At 55.3% G+C, this 13,537-nt stretch overlaps 14 non-coding genes and 14 pseudogenes across 14 annotated transcripts; all 28 read right to left on the bottom strand.

The window, feature by feature from the left end:
* Window positions 1-554: 554 nt before the first annotated feature.
* Window positions 555-673, bottom strand: LOC135599945 (5S ribosomal RNA). Its single transcript, XR_010482282.1, has one exon. It is a non-coding gene; the product is annotated as a 5S ribosomal RNA (ribosomal RNA).
* Window positions 674-1,023: 350 nt separating this feature from the next.
* On the bottom strand, window positions 1,024-1,142 carry LOC135602985 (5S ribosomal RNA; annotated as a pseudogene).
* Window positions 1,143-1,492: 350 nt separating this feature from the next.
* Window positions 1,493-1,611, bottom strand: LOC135599996 (5S ribosomal RNA). The gene has a single exon (XR_010482332.1). It is a non-coding gene; the product is annotated as a 5S ribosomal RNA (ribosomal RNA).
* A 350-nt stretch (window positions 1,612-1,961) lies between these two features.
* On the bottom strand, window positions 1,962-2,080 carry LOC135599944 (5S ribosomal RNA). Its single transcript, XR_010482281.1, has one exon. It is a non-coding gene; the product is annotated as a 5S ribosomal RNA (ribosomal RNA).
* A 285-nt stretch (window positions 2,081-2,365) lies between these two features.
* On the bottom strand, window positions 2,366-2,484 carry LOC135601104 (5S ribosomal RNA). Its single transcript, XR_010483408.1, has one exon. It is a non-coding gene; the product is annotated as a 5S ribosomal RNA (ribosomal RNA).
* A 350-nt stretch (window positions 2,485-2,834) lies between these two features.
* On the bottom strand, window positions 2,835-2,953 carry LOC135603158 (5S ribosomal RNA; annotated as a pseudogene).
* A 350-nt stretch (window positions 2,954-3,303) lies between these two features.
* On the bottom strand, window positions 3,304-3,422 carry LOC135599771 (5S ribosomal RNA). The gene has a single exon (XR_010482114.1). It is a non-coding gene; the product is annotated as a 5S ribosomal RNA (ribosomal RNA).
* Window positions 3,423-3,772: 350 nt separating this feature from the next.
* Window positions 3,773-3,891, bottom strand: LOC135599943 (5S ribosomal RNA). Its single transcript, XR_010482280.1, has one exon. It is a non-coding gene; the product is annotated as a 5S ribosomal RNA (ribosomal RNA).
* A 350-nt stretch (window positions 3,892-4,241) lies between these two features.
* On the bottom strand, window positions 4,242-4,360 carry LOC135599750 (5S ribosomal RNA). Its single transcript, XR_010482093.1, has one exon. It is a non-coding gene; the product is annotated as a 5S ribosomal RNA (ribosomal RNA).
* Window positions 4,361-4,710: 350 nt separating this feature from the next.
* LOC135603572 (5S ribosomal RNA) lies at window positions 4,711-4,829 on the bottom strand (annotated as a pseudogene).
* Window positions 4,830-5,179: 350 nt separating this feature from the next.
* On the bottom strand, window positions 5,180-5,298 carry LOC135599757 (5S ribosomal RNA). Its single transcript, XR_010482100.1, has one exon. It is a non-coding gene; the product is annotated as a 5S ribosomal RNA (ribosomal RNA).
* A 350-nt stretch (window positions 5,299-5,648) lies between these two features.
* On the bottom strand, window positions 5,649-5,767 carry LOC135602508 (5S ribosomal RNA). The gene has a single exon (XR_010483991.1). It is a non-coding gene; the product is annotated as a 5S ribosomal RNA (ribosomal RNA).
* Window positions 5,768-6,117: 350 nt separating this feature from the next.
* LOC135601338 (5S ribosomal RNA) lies at window positions 6,118-6,236 on the bottom strand. Its single transcript, XR_010483633.1, has one exon. It is a non-coding gene; the product is annotated as a 5S ribosomal RNA (ribosomal RNA).
* A 350-nt stretch (window positions 6,237-6,586) lies between these two features.
* LOC135602937 (5S ribosomal RNA) lies at window positions 6,587-6,705 on the bottom strand. The gene has a single exon (XR_010484063.1). It is a non-coding gene; the product is annotated as a 5S ribosomal RNA (ribosomal RNA).
* A 350-nt stretch (window positions 6,706-7,055) lies between these two features.
* Window positions 7,056-7,174, bottom strand: LOC135601562 (5S ribosomal RNA). Its single transcript, XR_010483852.1, has one exon. It is a non-coding gene; the product is annotated as a 5S ribosomal RNA (ribosomal RNA).
* Window positions 7,175-7,524: 350 nt separating this feature from the next.
* LOC135602800 (5S ribosomal RNA) lies at window positions 7,525-7,643 on the bottom strand (annotated as a pseudogene).
* A 350-nt stretch (window positions 7,644-7,993) lies between these two features.
* LOC135602393 (5S ribosomal RNA) lies at window positions 7,994-8,112 on the bottom strand (annotated as a pseudogene).
* Window positions 8,113-8,482: 370 nt separating this feature from the next.
* On the bottom strand, window positions 8,483-8,600 carry LOC135603071 (5S ribosomal RNA; annotated as a pseudogene).
* Window positions 8,601-8,950: 350 nt separating this feature from the next.
* Window positions 8,951-9,069, bottom strand: LOC135601489 (5S ribosomal RNA). The gene has a single exon (XR_010483781.1). It is a non-coding gene; the product is annotated as a 5S ribosomal RNA (ribosomal RNA).
* A 350-nt stretch (window positions 9,070-9,419) lies between these two features.
* On the bottom strand, window positions 9,420-9,538 carry LOC135602082 (5S ribosomal RNA; annotated as a pseudogene).
* Window positions 9,539-9,888: 350 nt separating this feature from the next.
* On the bottom strand, window positions 9,889-10,006 carry LOC135603351 (5S ribosomal RNA; annotated as a pseudogene).
* A 370-nt stretch (window positions 10,007-10,376) lies between these two features.
* On the bottom strand, window positions 10,377-10,495 carry LOC135601332 (5S ribosomal RNA). Its single transcript, XR_010483627.1, has one exon. It is a non-coding gene; the product is annotated as a 5S ribosomal RNA (ribosomal RNA).
* Window positions 10,496-10,845: 350 nt separating this feature from the next.
* LOC135602391 (5S ribosomal RNA) lies at window positions 10,846-10,964 on the bottom strand (annotated as a pseudogene).
* Window positions 10,965-11,314: 350 nt separating this feature from the next.
* On the bottom strand, window positions 11,315-11,433 carry LOC135601801 (5S ribosomal RNA; annotated as a pseudogene).
* A 370-nt stretch (window positions 11,434-11,803) lies between these two features.
* On the bottom strand, window positions 11,804-11,921 carry LOC135604096 (5S ribosomal RNA; annotated as a pseudogene).
* Window positions 11,922-12,272: 351 nt separating this feature from the next.
* Window positions 12,273-12,391, bottom strand: LOC135602891 (5S ribosomal RNA; annotated as a pseudogene).
* A 350-nt stretch (window positions 12,392-12,741) lies between these two features.
* On the bottom strand, window positions 12,742-12,860 carry LOC135603617 (5S ribosomal RNA; annotated as a pseudogene).
* Window positions 12,861-13,098: 238 nt separating this feature from the next.
* On the bottom strand, window positions 13,099-13,217 carry LOC135604283 (5S ribosomal RNA; annotated as a pseudogene).
* Between the last annotated feature and the right edge of the window lie 320 nt (window positions 13,218-13,537).

Here is a 13,537-nt window from a genome sequence, read left to right as displayed (position 1 = left end):
TTGTAAGGGAATAGGAGTCTTGAGTAGGAGTCCTATTAGGAGTTGGTTAGAAGTAAGAGTCTTAAGTAGGAGTCCTATTAGGAGTTAGGGTTTAGAAGCCCTATAAATAGCCATGTATTCCTCCTCTTTTCTCAAGCAATAGATGAATCTTTTCTGCAGCCTTTGAGCAGCAACTTGGAGGGAGGAACCCCTATAGAGTTCCAAGGAGGCCGATCCCCTAAAGAGATCAATGTGCACGTCGCGGTCGGCGTATCAACGTCCGGAGCCTCTTGCCCGTCACGAAACCGTCGGCGCTTTCTCGAACGTTCATGAAATCCCTATTGCAAGCACTCTCCGAGCCCTAGCCCGACGACTGCGTATCGGTCACGGCAAGCGCGTGCCGAAACCATCGGCACTTTCTAAAACGATCTCAGAATCGCTATTGCGTCCCCAATCCGGAAAGCTCTCTCCGAGCCCCTCGATACTGACTGCGTAGCGGTCACAGCAAATTTCCAGCCCCAAAACAATCGTCTCGGAGCTCTACGGGAGATGTTTCGTATCCCGGGATGCAAAAAGGAGTGCAACACGAGGACTTCCCAGGGGGTCACCCATCCTAGTACTACTCTGTCCCAAGCACGCTTAACTTCGGAGTTTTGATGGGATCCGGTGATTTAGTGCTGGCATTATCGCACCCATTTCGCGTGCTTCGTCCCTCGCCTATGTGCACGTCGCGGTCGGCGTATCAACATCCGAAGCCTCTTGCCCGTCACGAAACCGTCGGCGCTTTCTCGAACGTTCACGAAATCCCTATTGCAAGCTCTCTCCGAGCCCTAGCCCGACGACTGCGTATCGGTCACGGCAAGCGCGTGCCGAAACCATCGGCACTTTCTAGAACGATCTCGGAATCGCTATTGCGAGCCCAATCCGGAAAGCTCTCTCCGAGCCCCTCGATACTGAGTGCGTAGCGGTCACAGCAAATTTCCAGCCCCAAAACAATCGTCTCGGAGCTCTACGGGAGATGTTTCGTATCCCGGGAAGCAAAAAGGAGTGCAACACGAGGAATTCCCAGGGGGTCACCCATCATAGTACTACTCTGGCCCAAGCATGCTTAACTTCGGTGTTTTGATGAGATCCGGTGATTTAGTGCTGCCATTATCGCACCCGTTTCGCGAGCTTCGTCCCTCGCCTATGTGCACGTCGCGGTCGGCGCATCAACGTCCGGAGCCTCTTGCCCGTCATGAAACCGTCATCGCTTTCTCGAACGTTCACGAAATCCCTATTGCAATCTCTCTCCGAGCCCTAGCCCGACGACTGCGTATCGGTCACGGCAAGCGCGTGCCGAAACCATCGGCACTTTCTAGAACGATCTCGGAATCGCTATTGCGAGCCCAATCCGGAAAGCTCTCTCGGAGCCCCTCGATACTGAGTGCGTTGCGGTCACAGCAAATTTCCAGCCCCAAAACAATCGTCTCGGAGCTCTACGGGAGATGTTTCGTATCCCGGGATGCAAAAAGGAGTGCAACACTAGGACTTCCCAGGGGGTCACCCTTCCTAGTACTACTCTGGCCCAAGAACGCTTAACTTCGGAGTTTTGATGGGATCCGGTGATTTAGTGCTGGCATTATCGCACCCGTTTCGCGTGCTTCGTCCCTCGCCTATGTGCACGTCGCGGTCGGCGTATCAACGTCCGGAGCCTCTTGCCCGTCACGAAACCGTCGGCGCTTTCTCGAACGTTCATGAAATCCCTATTGCAAGCACTCTCCGAGCCCTAGCCCGACGACTGCGTATCGGTCACAGCAAGCGCGTGCAGAAACCATCGGCACTTTCTAAAATGATTTCAGAATCGCTATTGCGTCCCCAATCCGGAAAGCTCTCTCCGAGCCCCTCGATACTGACTGCGTAGCGGTCACAGCAAATTTCCAGCCCCAAAACAATCGTCTCGGAGCTCTACGGGAGATGTTTCGTATCCCGGGATGCAAAAAGGAGTGCAACACGAGGACTTCCCAGGGGGTCACCCATCCTAGTACTACTCTGTCCCAAGCACGCTTAACTTCGGAGTTTTGATGGGATCCGGTGATTTAGTGCTGGCATTATCGCACCCATTTCGCGTGCTTCGTCCCTCGCCAATGTGCACGTCGCGGTCGGCGTATCAACATCCGAAGCCTCTTGCCCGTCACGAAACCGTCGGCGCTTTCTCGAACGTTCACGAAATCCCTATTGCAAGCACTTTCTAAAACGATCTCAGAATCGCTATTGCGTCCCCAATCTGGAAAGCTCTCTCCGAGCCCCTCGATACTGACTGCGTAGCAGTCACAGCAAATTTCCAGCCCCAAAACAATCGTCTCGGAGCTCTACGGGAGATGTTTCGTATCCCGGGATGCAAAAAGGAGTGCAACACGAGGACTTCCCAGGGGGTCACCCATCCTAGTACTACTCTGTCCCAAGCACGCTTAACTTCGGAGTTTTGATGGGATCAGGTGATTTAGTGCTGGCATTATCGCACCCATTTCGCGTGCTTCGTCCCTCGCCAATGTGCACGTCGCGGTCGGCGTATCAACATCCGAAGCCTCTTGCCCGTCACGAAACCGTCGGCGCTTTCTCGAACGTTCACGAAATCCCTATTGCAAGCTCTCTCCGAGCCCTAGCCCGACGACTGCGTATCGGTCACGGCAAGCGCGTGCCGAAACCATCGGCACTTTCTAGAACGATCTCGGAATCGCTATTGCGACCCCAATCCGGAAAGCTCTCTCCGAGCCCCTCGATACTGACAGCGTAGCGGTCACAGTAAATTTCCAGCCCCAAAACAATCGTCTCGGAGCTCTACGGGAGATGTTTCGTATCCCGGGATGCAAAAAGGAGTGCAACACGAGGAATTCCCAGGGGGTCACCCATCATAGTACTACTCTGGCCTAAGCACGCTTAACTTCGGTGTTTTGATGAGATCCGGTGATTTAGTGCTGCCATTATCGCACCCGTTTCGCGAGCTTCGTCCCTCGCCTATGTGCACGTCGCGGTCGGCGCATCAACGTCCGGAGCCTCTTGCCCATCACGAAACCGTCATCGCTTTCTCGAACGTTCACGAAATCCCTATTGCAATCTCTCTCCGAGCCCTAGCCCGACGACTGCGTATCGGTCACGGCAAGCGCGTGCCGAAACCATCGGCACTTTCTAGAACGATCTTGGAATCGCTATTGCGAGCCCAATCCGGAAAGCTCTCTCGGAGCCCCTCGATACTGACTGCGTAGTGGTCACAGCAAATTTCCTGCCCCAAAACAATCGTCTCGGAGCTCTACGGGAGATGTTTCGTATCCCGGGAAGCAAAAAGGAGTGCAACACTAGGACTTCCCAGGGGGTCACCCATCCTAGTACTACTCTGGCCCAAGCACGCTTAACTTCGGAGTTTTGATGGGATCCGGTGATTTAGTGCTGGCATTATCGCACCCATTTCGCGTGCTTCGTCCCTCGCCTATGTGCACATCGCGGTCGGCGTATCAACGTCCGGAGCCTCTTGCCCGTTACGAAACCATCGGCGCTTTCTCGAACGTTCACGAAATCCCTATTGCAAGCTCTCTCCGAGCCCTAGCCCGACGACTGCGTATCGGTCACGGCAAGCGCGTGCCGAAACCATCGGCACCTTCTAGAACGATCTCGGAAACGCTATTGCGACCCCAATCCGGAAAGCTCTCTCCGAGCCCCTCGATACTGACTGCGTAGCGGTCACAGCAAATTTCCAGCCCCAAAACAATCGTCTCGGAGCTCTACGGGAGATGTTTCGTATCCCGGGATGCAAAAAGGAGTGCAACACGAGGACTTCCCAGGGGGTCACCCATCCTAGTACTACTCTGTCCCAAGCACGCTTAACTTCGGAGTTTTGATGGGATCCGGTGATTTAGTGCTGGCATTATCGCACCCGTTTCGCGAGCTTCGTCCCTCGCCTATGTGCACGTCGCGGTCGGCGCATCAACGTCCGGAGCCTCTTGCCCGTCACGAAACCGTCATCGCTTTCTCGAACGTTCACGAAATCCCTATTGCAATCTCTCTCCGAGCCCTAGCCCGACGATTGCGTATCGGTCACGGCAAGCGCGTGCCGAACCCATCGGCACTTTCTAGAACGATCTCGGAATCGCTATTGCGAGCCCAATCCGGAAAGCTCTCTCGGAGCCCCTCGATACTGACTGCGTAGCGGTCACAGCAAATTTCCAGCCCCAAAACAATCGTCTCGGAGCTCTACGGGAGATGTTTCGTATCCCGGGATGCAAAAAGGAGTGCAACACTAGGACTTCCCAGGGGCTCACCCATCCTAGTACTACTCTGGCCCAAGCACGCTTAACTTCGGAGTTTTGATGGGATCCGGTGATTTAGTGCTGGCATTATCGCACCCATTTCGCGTGCTTCGTCCCTCGCCTATGTGCACGTCGCGGTCGGCGTATCAACGTCCGGAGCCTCTTGCCCGTCACGAAACCGTCGGCGCTTTCTCGAACGTTCACGAAATCCCTATTGCAAGCTCTCTCCGAGCCCTAGCCCGACGACTGCGTATCGGTCACGGCAAGCGCGTGCCGAAACCATCGGCACTTTCTAGAACGATCTCGGAAACGCTATTGCGACCCCAATCCGGAAAGCTCTCTTCGAGCCCCTCGATACTGACTGCGTAGCGGTCACAGCAAATTTCCAGCCCCAAAACAATCGTCTCGGAGCTCTACGGGAGATGTTTCGTATCCCGGGATGCAAAAAGGAGTGCAACATGAGGACTTCCCAAGGGGTCACCCATCATAGTACTAATCTGGCCCATGCACGCTTAACTTCGGTGTTTTGATGGGATCCGGTGATTTAGTGCTGCCATTATCGCACCCGTTTCGCGAGCTTCGTCCCTCGCCTATGTGCACGTCGCGGTCGGCGCATCAACGTCCGGAGCCTCTTGCCCGTCACGAAACCGTCGGCGCTTTCTCGAACGTTCATGAAATCCCTATTGCAAGTGCTCTCCGAGCCCTAGCCCGACGACTGCGTATCGGTCACGGCAAGCGCGTGCCGAAACCATCGGCACTTTCTAGAACGATCTCGGAATCGCTATTGCGTCCCAAATCCGGAAAGCTCTCTCCGAGCCCCTCGATACTGACTGCGTAGCGGTCACAGCAAATTTCCAGCCCCAAAACAATCGTCTCAGAGCACAACTGGAGATGTTTCTTATCCCGGGATGCAAAAAGGAGTGCAACACGAGGACTTCCCAGCGGGTAACCCATCCTAGTACTACTCTGGCCCAAGCACGCTTAACTTCGGAGTTTTGATGGGATCCGGTGATTTAGTGCTGGCATTATCGCACCCATTTCGCGTGCTTCGTCCCTCGCCTATGTGCACGTCGCGGTCGGCGTATCAACATCCGGAGCCTCTTGCCCTTCACGAAACCGTCGGCGCTTTCTCGAACGTTCACGAAATCCCTATTGCAAGCTCTCTCCGAGCCCTAGCCCGACGACTGCGTATCGGTCACGGCAAGCGCGTGCCGAAACCATCGGCACTTTCTAGAACGATCTCGGAATCGCTATTGCGACCCCAATCCGGAAAGCTCTCTCGGAGCCCCTCGATACTGACTGCGTAGCGGTCACAGCAAATTTCCAGCCCCAAAACAATCGTCTCGGAGCTCTACGGGAGATGTTTCGTATCCCGGGATGCAAAAAGGAGTGCAACACTAGGACTTCCCAGGGGGTCACCCATCCTAGTACTACTCTGGCCCAAGCACGCTTAACTTCGGAGTTTTGATGGGATCCGGTGATTTAGTGCTGGCATTTTCGCACCCATTTCGCGTGCTTCGTCTCTCGCCTATGTGCACGTCGCGGTCGGCGTATCAACGTCCGGAGCCTCTTGCCCGTCACGAAACCGTCGGCGCTTTCTCGAACGTTCACGAAATCCCTATTGCAAGCTCTCTCCGAGCCCTAGCCCGACGACTGCGTATCGGTCACGGCAAGCGCGTGCCGAAACCATCGGCAGTTTCTAGAACGATCTTGGAAATGCTATTGCGACCCCAATCCGGAAAGCTCTCTCCGAGCCCCTCGATACTGACTGCGTAGCGGTCACAGCAAATTTCCAGCCCCAAAACAATCGTCTCGGAGCTCTACGGGAGATGTTTCGTATCCCGGGATGCAAAAAGGAGTGCAACACGAGGACTTCCCAGGGGGTCACCCATCATAGTACTACTCTGGCCCAAGCACGCTTAACTTCGGTGTTTTGATGGGATCCGGTGATTTAGTGCTGCCATTATCGCACCCGTTTCGCGAGCTTCGTCCCTCGCCTATGTGCACGTCGCGGTCGGCGCATCAACGTCCGGAGCCTCTTGCCCGTCACGAAACCGTCGGCGCTTTCTCGAACGTTCATGAAATCCCTATTGCAAGTACTCTCCGAGCCCTAGCCTGACGACTGCGTATCGGTCACGGCAAGCGCGTGCCGAAACCATCGGCACTTTCTAGAACGATCTCGGAATCGCTATTGCGTCCCCAATCCGGAAAGCTCTCTCCGAGCCCCTCGATACTGACAGCGTAGCGGTCACAGCAAATTTCCAGCCCCAAAACAATCGTCTCGGATCTCAACTGGAGATGTTTCTTATCTCGGGATGCAAAAAGGAGTGCAACACGAGGACTTCCCAGCGGGTCACCCATCCTAGTACTACTCTGGCCCAAGCACGCTTAACTTCGGAGTTTTGATGGGATCCGGTGATTTAGTGCTGGCATTATCGCACCCATTTCGCGTGCTTCGTCCCTCGCCTATGTGCACGTCGCGGTCGGCGTATCAACATCCGGAGCCTCTTGCCCGTCACGAAACCGTCGGCGCTTTCTCGAACGTTCACGAAATCCCTATTGCAAGCTCTCTCCGAGCCCTAGCCCGACGACTGCGTATCGGTCACGGCAAACGCGTGCCGAAACCATCGGCACTTTCTAGAACGATCTCGGAATCGCTATTGCGACCCCAATCCGGAAAGCTCTCTCCGAGCCCCTCGATACTGACTGCGTAGCGGTCACAGCAAATTTCCAGCCCCAAAACAATCGTCTCGGAGCTCTACGGGAGATGTTTCGTATCCCGGGATGCAAAAAGGAGTGCAACACGAGGACTTCCCAGGGGGTTACCCATCGTAGTACTACTCTGGCCCAAGCACGCTTAACTTTGGTGTTTTGATGGGATCCGGTGATTTAGTGCTGGCATTATTGCACCCGTTTCGCGAGCTTCGTCCCTCGCCTATGTGCACGTCGCGGTCGGCGCATCAACGTCCGGAGCCTCTTACCCGTCACGAAACCGTCGTCGCTTTCTCGAACGTTCACGAAATCCCTATTGCAAGCTCTCTCCGAGCCCTAGCCCGACGACTGCGTATCGGTCACGGCAAGCGCGTGCCGAAACCATCGGCACTTTCTAGAACGATCTCGGAATCGCTATTGCGACCCCAACCCGGAAAGCTCTCTCGGAGCCCCTCGATAATGACTGCGTAGCGGTCACAGCAAATTTCCAGCCCCAAAATAATCGTCTCGGAGCTCTACAAGAGATGTTTCGTATCCCGGGATGCAAAAAGAAGTGCAACACGAGGACTTCCCAGGGGGTCACCCATCGTAGTACTACTCTGGCCCAAGCACGCTTAACTTCGGTGTTTTGATGGGATCCGGTGATTTAGTGCTGCCAATATCGCACCCGTTTCGCGAGCTTCGTCCCTCGCCTATGTGCACGTCGCGGTCGGCGTATCAACGTCCGGAGCCTCTTGCCCGTCGCGAAACAGTCGTCGCTTTCTCGAACGTTCACGAAATCCCTATTGCAAGCTCTCTCCGAGCCCTAGCCCGACGACTGCGTATCGGTCACGGCAAGCGCGTGCCGAAACCATCGGCACTTTCTAGAACGATCTCGGAATCGCTATTGCGACCCCAATCCGGAAAGCTCTCTCGGAGCCCCTCGATACTGACTGTGTAGCGGTCACAGCAAATTTCCAGCCCCAAAACAATCGTCTCGGAGCACTACGGGAGATGTTTCGTATCCCGGGATGCAAAAAGGAGTGCAACACGAGGACTTCCAAGGGGGTCACCCATCGTAGTACTACTCTGGCCCAAGCACGCTTAACTTCGGTGTTTTGATGGGATCCGGTGAGTTAGTGCTGCCATTATCGCACTCGTTTCGCGAGCTTCGTCCCTCGCCTATGTGCACGTCGCGGTCAGCGCATCAACGTCCGGAGCCTCTTGCCCGTCGTGAAACCGTCGTCGCTTTCTCGAACGTTCACGAAATCCCTATTGCAAGCTCTCTCCGAGCCCTAGCCCGACGACTGCGTATCGGTCACGGCAAGCGCGTGCCGAAACCATCGGCACTTTCTAGAACGATCTCGGAATCGCTATTACGATCTCGGAATCGCTATTGCGACCCCAATCCGGAAAGCTCTCTCGGAGCCGCTCGATACTGACTGCGTAGCGGTCACAGCAAATTTCCAGCCCCAAAACAATCGTCTCGGAGCTCTACGGGAGATGTTTCGTATCCCGGGATGCAAAAAGGAGTGCAACACTAGGACTTCCCAGGGGGCACCCATCGTAGTACTACTCTGGCCCAAGCACGCTTAACTTCGGTGTTTTGATGGGATCCGGTGATTTAGTGCTGCCATTATCGCACCCGTTTCGCGAGCTTCGTCCCTCGCCTATGTGCACGTCGCGGTCAGCGCATCAACGTCCGGAGCCTCTTGCCCGTCGCGAAACCGTCGTCGCTTTCTCGAACGTTCACGAAATCCCTATTGCAAGCTCTCTCCGAGCCCTAGCCCGACGACTGCGTATCGGTCATGGCAAGCGCGTGCCGAAACCATCGGCACTTTCTAGAACGATCTCAGAATCGCTATTGCGACCCCAATCCGGAAAGCTCTCTCGGAGCCCCTCGATACTGACTGCATAGCGGTCACAGCAAATTTCCAGCCCCAAAACAATCGTCTCGGAGCTCTACGGGAGATGTTTCGTATCACGGGATGCAAAAAGGAGTGCAACACGAGGACTTCCCAGGGGGTCACCCATCGTAGTACTACTCTGGCCCAAGCACGCTTAACTTCGGTGTTTTGATGGGATCCGGTGATTTAGTGCTGCCATTATCGCACCCGTTTCGCGAGCTTCGTCCCTCGCCTATGTGCACGTCGCGGTCGGCGTATCAACGTCCGGAGCCTCTTGCCCGTCGCGAAACCGTCGTCGCTTTCTCGAATGTTTACGAAATACTTATTGCAAGCTCTCTCCGAGCCCTAGCCCGACGACTGCGTATCGGTCACGGCAAGCGCGTGCCGAAACCATCGGCACTTTCTAGAACTTTCTCGGAATCGCTATTGCGACCCCAATCCGGAAAGCTCTCTCGGAGCCCCTCGATACTGACTGCGTAGCGGTCACAGCAAATTTCCAGCCCCAAAACAATCGTCTCGGAGCTCTACGGGAGATGTTTCATATCCCGGGATGCAAAAAGGAGTGCAACACGAGGACTTCCCAGGGGGTCACCCATCGTAGTACTACTCTGGCCCAAGCACGCTTAACTTCGGTGTTTTGATGGGATCCGGTGAGTAAGTGCTGCCATTATCGCACCCGTTTCGCGAGCTTCGTCCCTCTCCTATGTGCACGTCGCGGTCAGCGCATCAACGTCCGGAGCCTCTTGCCCGTCGCGAAACCGTCGTCGCTTTCTCGAACGTTCACGAAATCCCTATTGCAAGCTCTCTCCGATCCCTAGCCCGACGACTGCGTCTCGGTCACGGCAAGCGCGTGCCGAAACCATCGGCACTTTCTAGAACGATCTCGGAATCGCTATTGCGACCCCAATCCGGAAAGCTCTCTCGAAGCCCCTCGATACTGACTACGTAGTGGTCACAACAAATTTCCAGCCCCTAAACAATCGTCTCGGAGCTCTACGGGAGATGTTTCGTATCCCGGGATGCAAAAAGGAGTGCAACACGAGGACTTCCCAGGGGGCACCCATCGTAGTACTACTCTGGCCCAAGCACGCTTAACTTCGGTGTTTTGATGGGATCCGGTGATTTAGTGCTGCCATTATCGCACCCGTTTCGCGAGCTTCGTCCCTCGCCTATGTGCACTTCGCGGTCAGCGCATCCACGTCCGGAGCCTCTTGCCCGTCGCGAAACCGTCGTCGCTTTCTCGAACGTTCACGAAATCCCTATTGCAAGCTCTCTCCGAGCCCTAGCCCGACGACTGCGTATCGGTCACGGCAAGCGCGTGCCGAAACCATCGGCACTTTCTAGAACGATCTCGGAATCGCTATTACGATCTCGGAATCGCTATTGCGACCCCAATCCGGAAAGCTCTCTCGGAGCCCCTCGATACTGACGGCGTAGTGGTCACAGCAAATTTCCAGCCCCAAAACAATCGTCTCGGAGCTCTACGGGAGATGTTTCGTATCCCGGGATGCATAAAGGAGTGCAACACGAGGACTTCCCAGGGGGTTACCCATCGTAGTACTACTCTGGCCCAAGCACGCTTAACTTTGGTGTTTTGATGGGATCCGGTGATTTAGTGCTGGCATTATCGCACCCGTTTCGCGAGCTTCGTCCCTCGCCTATGTGCATGTCGCGGTTGGCGCATCAACGTCCGGAGCCTCTTGCCCGTCACGAAACCGTCGTCGCTTTCTCGAACGTTCACGAAATCCCTATTGCAAGCTCTCTCCGAGCCCTAGCCCGACGACTGCGTATCGGTCACGGCAAGCGCGTGCCGAAACCATCGGCACTTTCTAGAACGATCTCGGAATCGCTATTGCGACCCCAACCCGGAAAGCTCTCTCGGAGAACCTCGATAATGACTGCGTAGCGGTCACAGCAAATTTCCAGCCCCAAAATAATCGTCTCGGAGCTCTACGGGAGATGTTTCGTATCCCGGGATGCAAAAAGGAGTGCAACACGAGGACTTCCCAGGGGGTCACCCATCGTAGTACTACTCTGGCCCAAGCACGCTTAACTTCGGTGTTTTGATGGGATCCGATGATTTAGTGCTGCCATTATCGCACCCGTTTCGCGAGCTTCGTCCCTCGCCTATGTGCACGTCGCGGTCGGCGTATCAACGTCCGGAGCCTCTTGCCCGTCGCGAAACTGTCGTCGCTTTCTCGAACGTTCACGAAATCCCTATTGCAAGCTCTCTCCGAGCCCTAGCCCGACGACTGCGTATCGGTCACGGCAAGCGCGTGCCGAAACAATCGGCACTTTCTAGAACGATCTCGGAATCGCTATTGCGACCCCAATCCGGAAAGCTCTCTCGGAGCCCCTCGATACTGAGTGCGTAGCGGTCACAGCAAATTTCAAGCCCCAAAACAATCGTCTCGGAGCTCTACGGGAGATGTTTCGTATCCCAGGATGCAAAAAGGAGTGCAACACGAGGACTTCCCAGGGGGTCACCCATCGTAGTACTACTCTGGCCCAAGCACGCTTAACTTCGGTGTTTTGATGGGATCCGGTGAGTTAGTGCTGCCATTATCGCACCCGTTTCGCGAGCTTCGTCCCTCGCCTATGTGCACGTCGCGGTCAGCGCATCAACGTCCGGAGCCTCTTGCCCGTCGCGAAACCGTCGTCGCTTTCTCGAACGTTCACGAAATCCCTATTGCAAGCTCTCTCCGAGCCCTAGCCCGACGACTACGTATCGGTCACGGCAAGCGCGTGCCGAAACCATCGGCACTTTCTAGAACGATCTCGGAATCGCTACTACGATCTCGGAATCGCTATTGCGACCCCAATCCGGAAAGCTCTCTCGGAGCCCCTCGATACTGACTGCGTAGCGGTGACAGCAAATTTCCAGCCCCAAAACAATCGTCTCGGAGCTCTACGAGAGATGTTTCGTATCCTGGGATGCAAAAAAGAGTGCAACACGAGGACTTCCCAGGGGGCACCCATCGTAGTACTACTCTGGCCCAAGCACGCTTAACTTCGGTGTTTTGATGGGATCCGATGATTTAGTGCTGCCATTATCGCACCCGTTTCGCGAGCTTCGTCCCTCGCCTATGTGCACGTCGCGGTCAGCGCATCAACGTCCGGAGCCTCTTGCCCGTCGCGAAACCGTCGTCGTTTTCTCGAACGTTTACGAAATCCCTATTGCAAGCTCTCTCCGAGCCCTAGCCCGACGACTGCGTATCGGTCACGGCAAGCGCCTGCCGAAACCATCGGCACTTTCTAGAACGATCTCAGAATCGCTATTGCGATTCCCAATCCGGAAAGCTCTCTCGGAGCCCCTCGATACTGACTGCGTAGCGGTCACAGCAAATTTCCAGCCCCAAAACAATCGTCTCGGAGCTCTACGGGAGATGTTTCGTATCCCGGGATGCAAAAAGGAGTGCAATACGAGGACTTCCCAGGGGGTCACCCATCGTAGTACTACTATGGCCCAAGCACGCTTAACTTCGGTGTTTTGATGGGATCCGGTGATTTAGTGCTGCCATTATCGCACCCGTTACGCGAGCTTCGTCCCTCGCCTATGTGCACGTCGCGGTCAGCGCATCAACGTCCGGAGCCTCTTGCCCGTCGCGAAACCGTCGTCGCTTTCTCGAACGTTCACGAAATCCCTATTGCAAGCTCTCTCCGAGCCCTAGCCCGACGACTGCGTATCGGTCACGGCAAGCGCGTGCCGAAACCATCGGCACTTTCTAGAACGATCTAGGAATCGCTATTGCGACCCAAATCCGGAAAGCTCTCTTTGAGCCCCTCGATACTGATTGCGTAGCGGTCACAGCAAATTTCCAGCCCCAAAACAATCGTCTCGGAGCTCTACGGGAGATGTTTCGTATCCCGGGATGCCAAAAGGAGTGAAACACAAGGACTTCCGAGGGGGTCACCCATCGTAGTACTACTCTGGCCCAAGCACGCTTAACTTCGGTGTTTTGATGGGATCCGGTGATTTAGTGCTGCCATTATTGCACCCGTTTCGCGAGCTTCGTCCCTCGCCTATGTGCACGTCGCGGTCCGCGGTCACGGCAAGCGCGTGCCGAAACCATCGGCACTTTCTAGAACGATCTCAGAATTGCTATTGCGACCCCAATCCGGAAAGCTCTCTCCGAGCCCCTCGATACTGACTGCGTAGCGGTCACAGCAAATTTCCAGCCCCAAAACAATCGTATCGGAGCTCTACTGGAGATGTTTCGTATCCCGGGATGCAAAAAGGAGTGTAACACGAGGACTTCCGAGGGGGTCACCCATCGTAGTACTACTCTGGCCAAAGCACGCTTAACTTCGGTGTTTTGATGGGATCCGGTGATTTAGTGCTGCCATTATCGCACCCGTTACGCGAGCTTCGTCCCTCGCCTATGTGCACATCGCGGTCTGCGCATCAACGTCCGGAGCCTCTTGCCCGTCGCGAAACCGTCGTCGCTTTCTCGAACGTTCGCAAAATCCCTATTGCAAGCTCTCTCCGAGCCCTAGCCCGACGACTGCGTATCTGTCACGGCAAGCGCGTGCCGAAACCATCGGCACTTTCTAGAACGATCTAGGAATCGCTATTGCAACCCAAATCCGGAAAGCTCTCTTTGAGCCCCTCGATACTGATTGCGTAGCGGTCACAGCAAATTTCCAGCCCCAAAACAATCGTCTCGGAGCTCAACG

This window comes from Musa acuminata, chromosome BXJ2-1, assembly GCF_036884655.1.
Source record: "Musa acuminata AAA Group cultivar baxijiao chromosome BXJ2-1, Cavendish_Baxijiao_AAA, whole genome shotgun sequence".
Taxonomy (NCBI): Eukaryota; Viridiplantae; Streptophyta; class Magnoliopsida; order Zingiberales; family Musaceae; genus Musa; species Musa acuminata.
The sequence above is the reverse complement of the archived record's forward strand: the minus strand, read 5'-3'. Positions and strand labels throughout refer to the sequence as shown.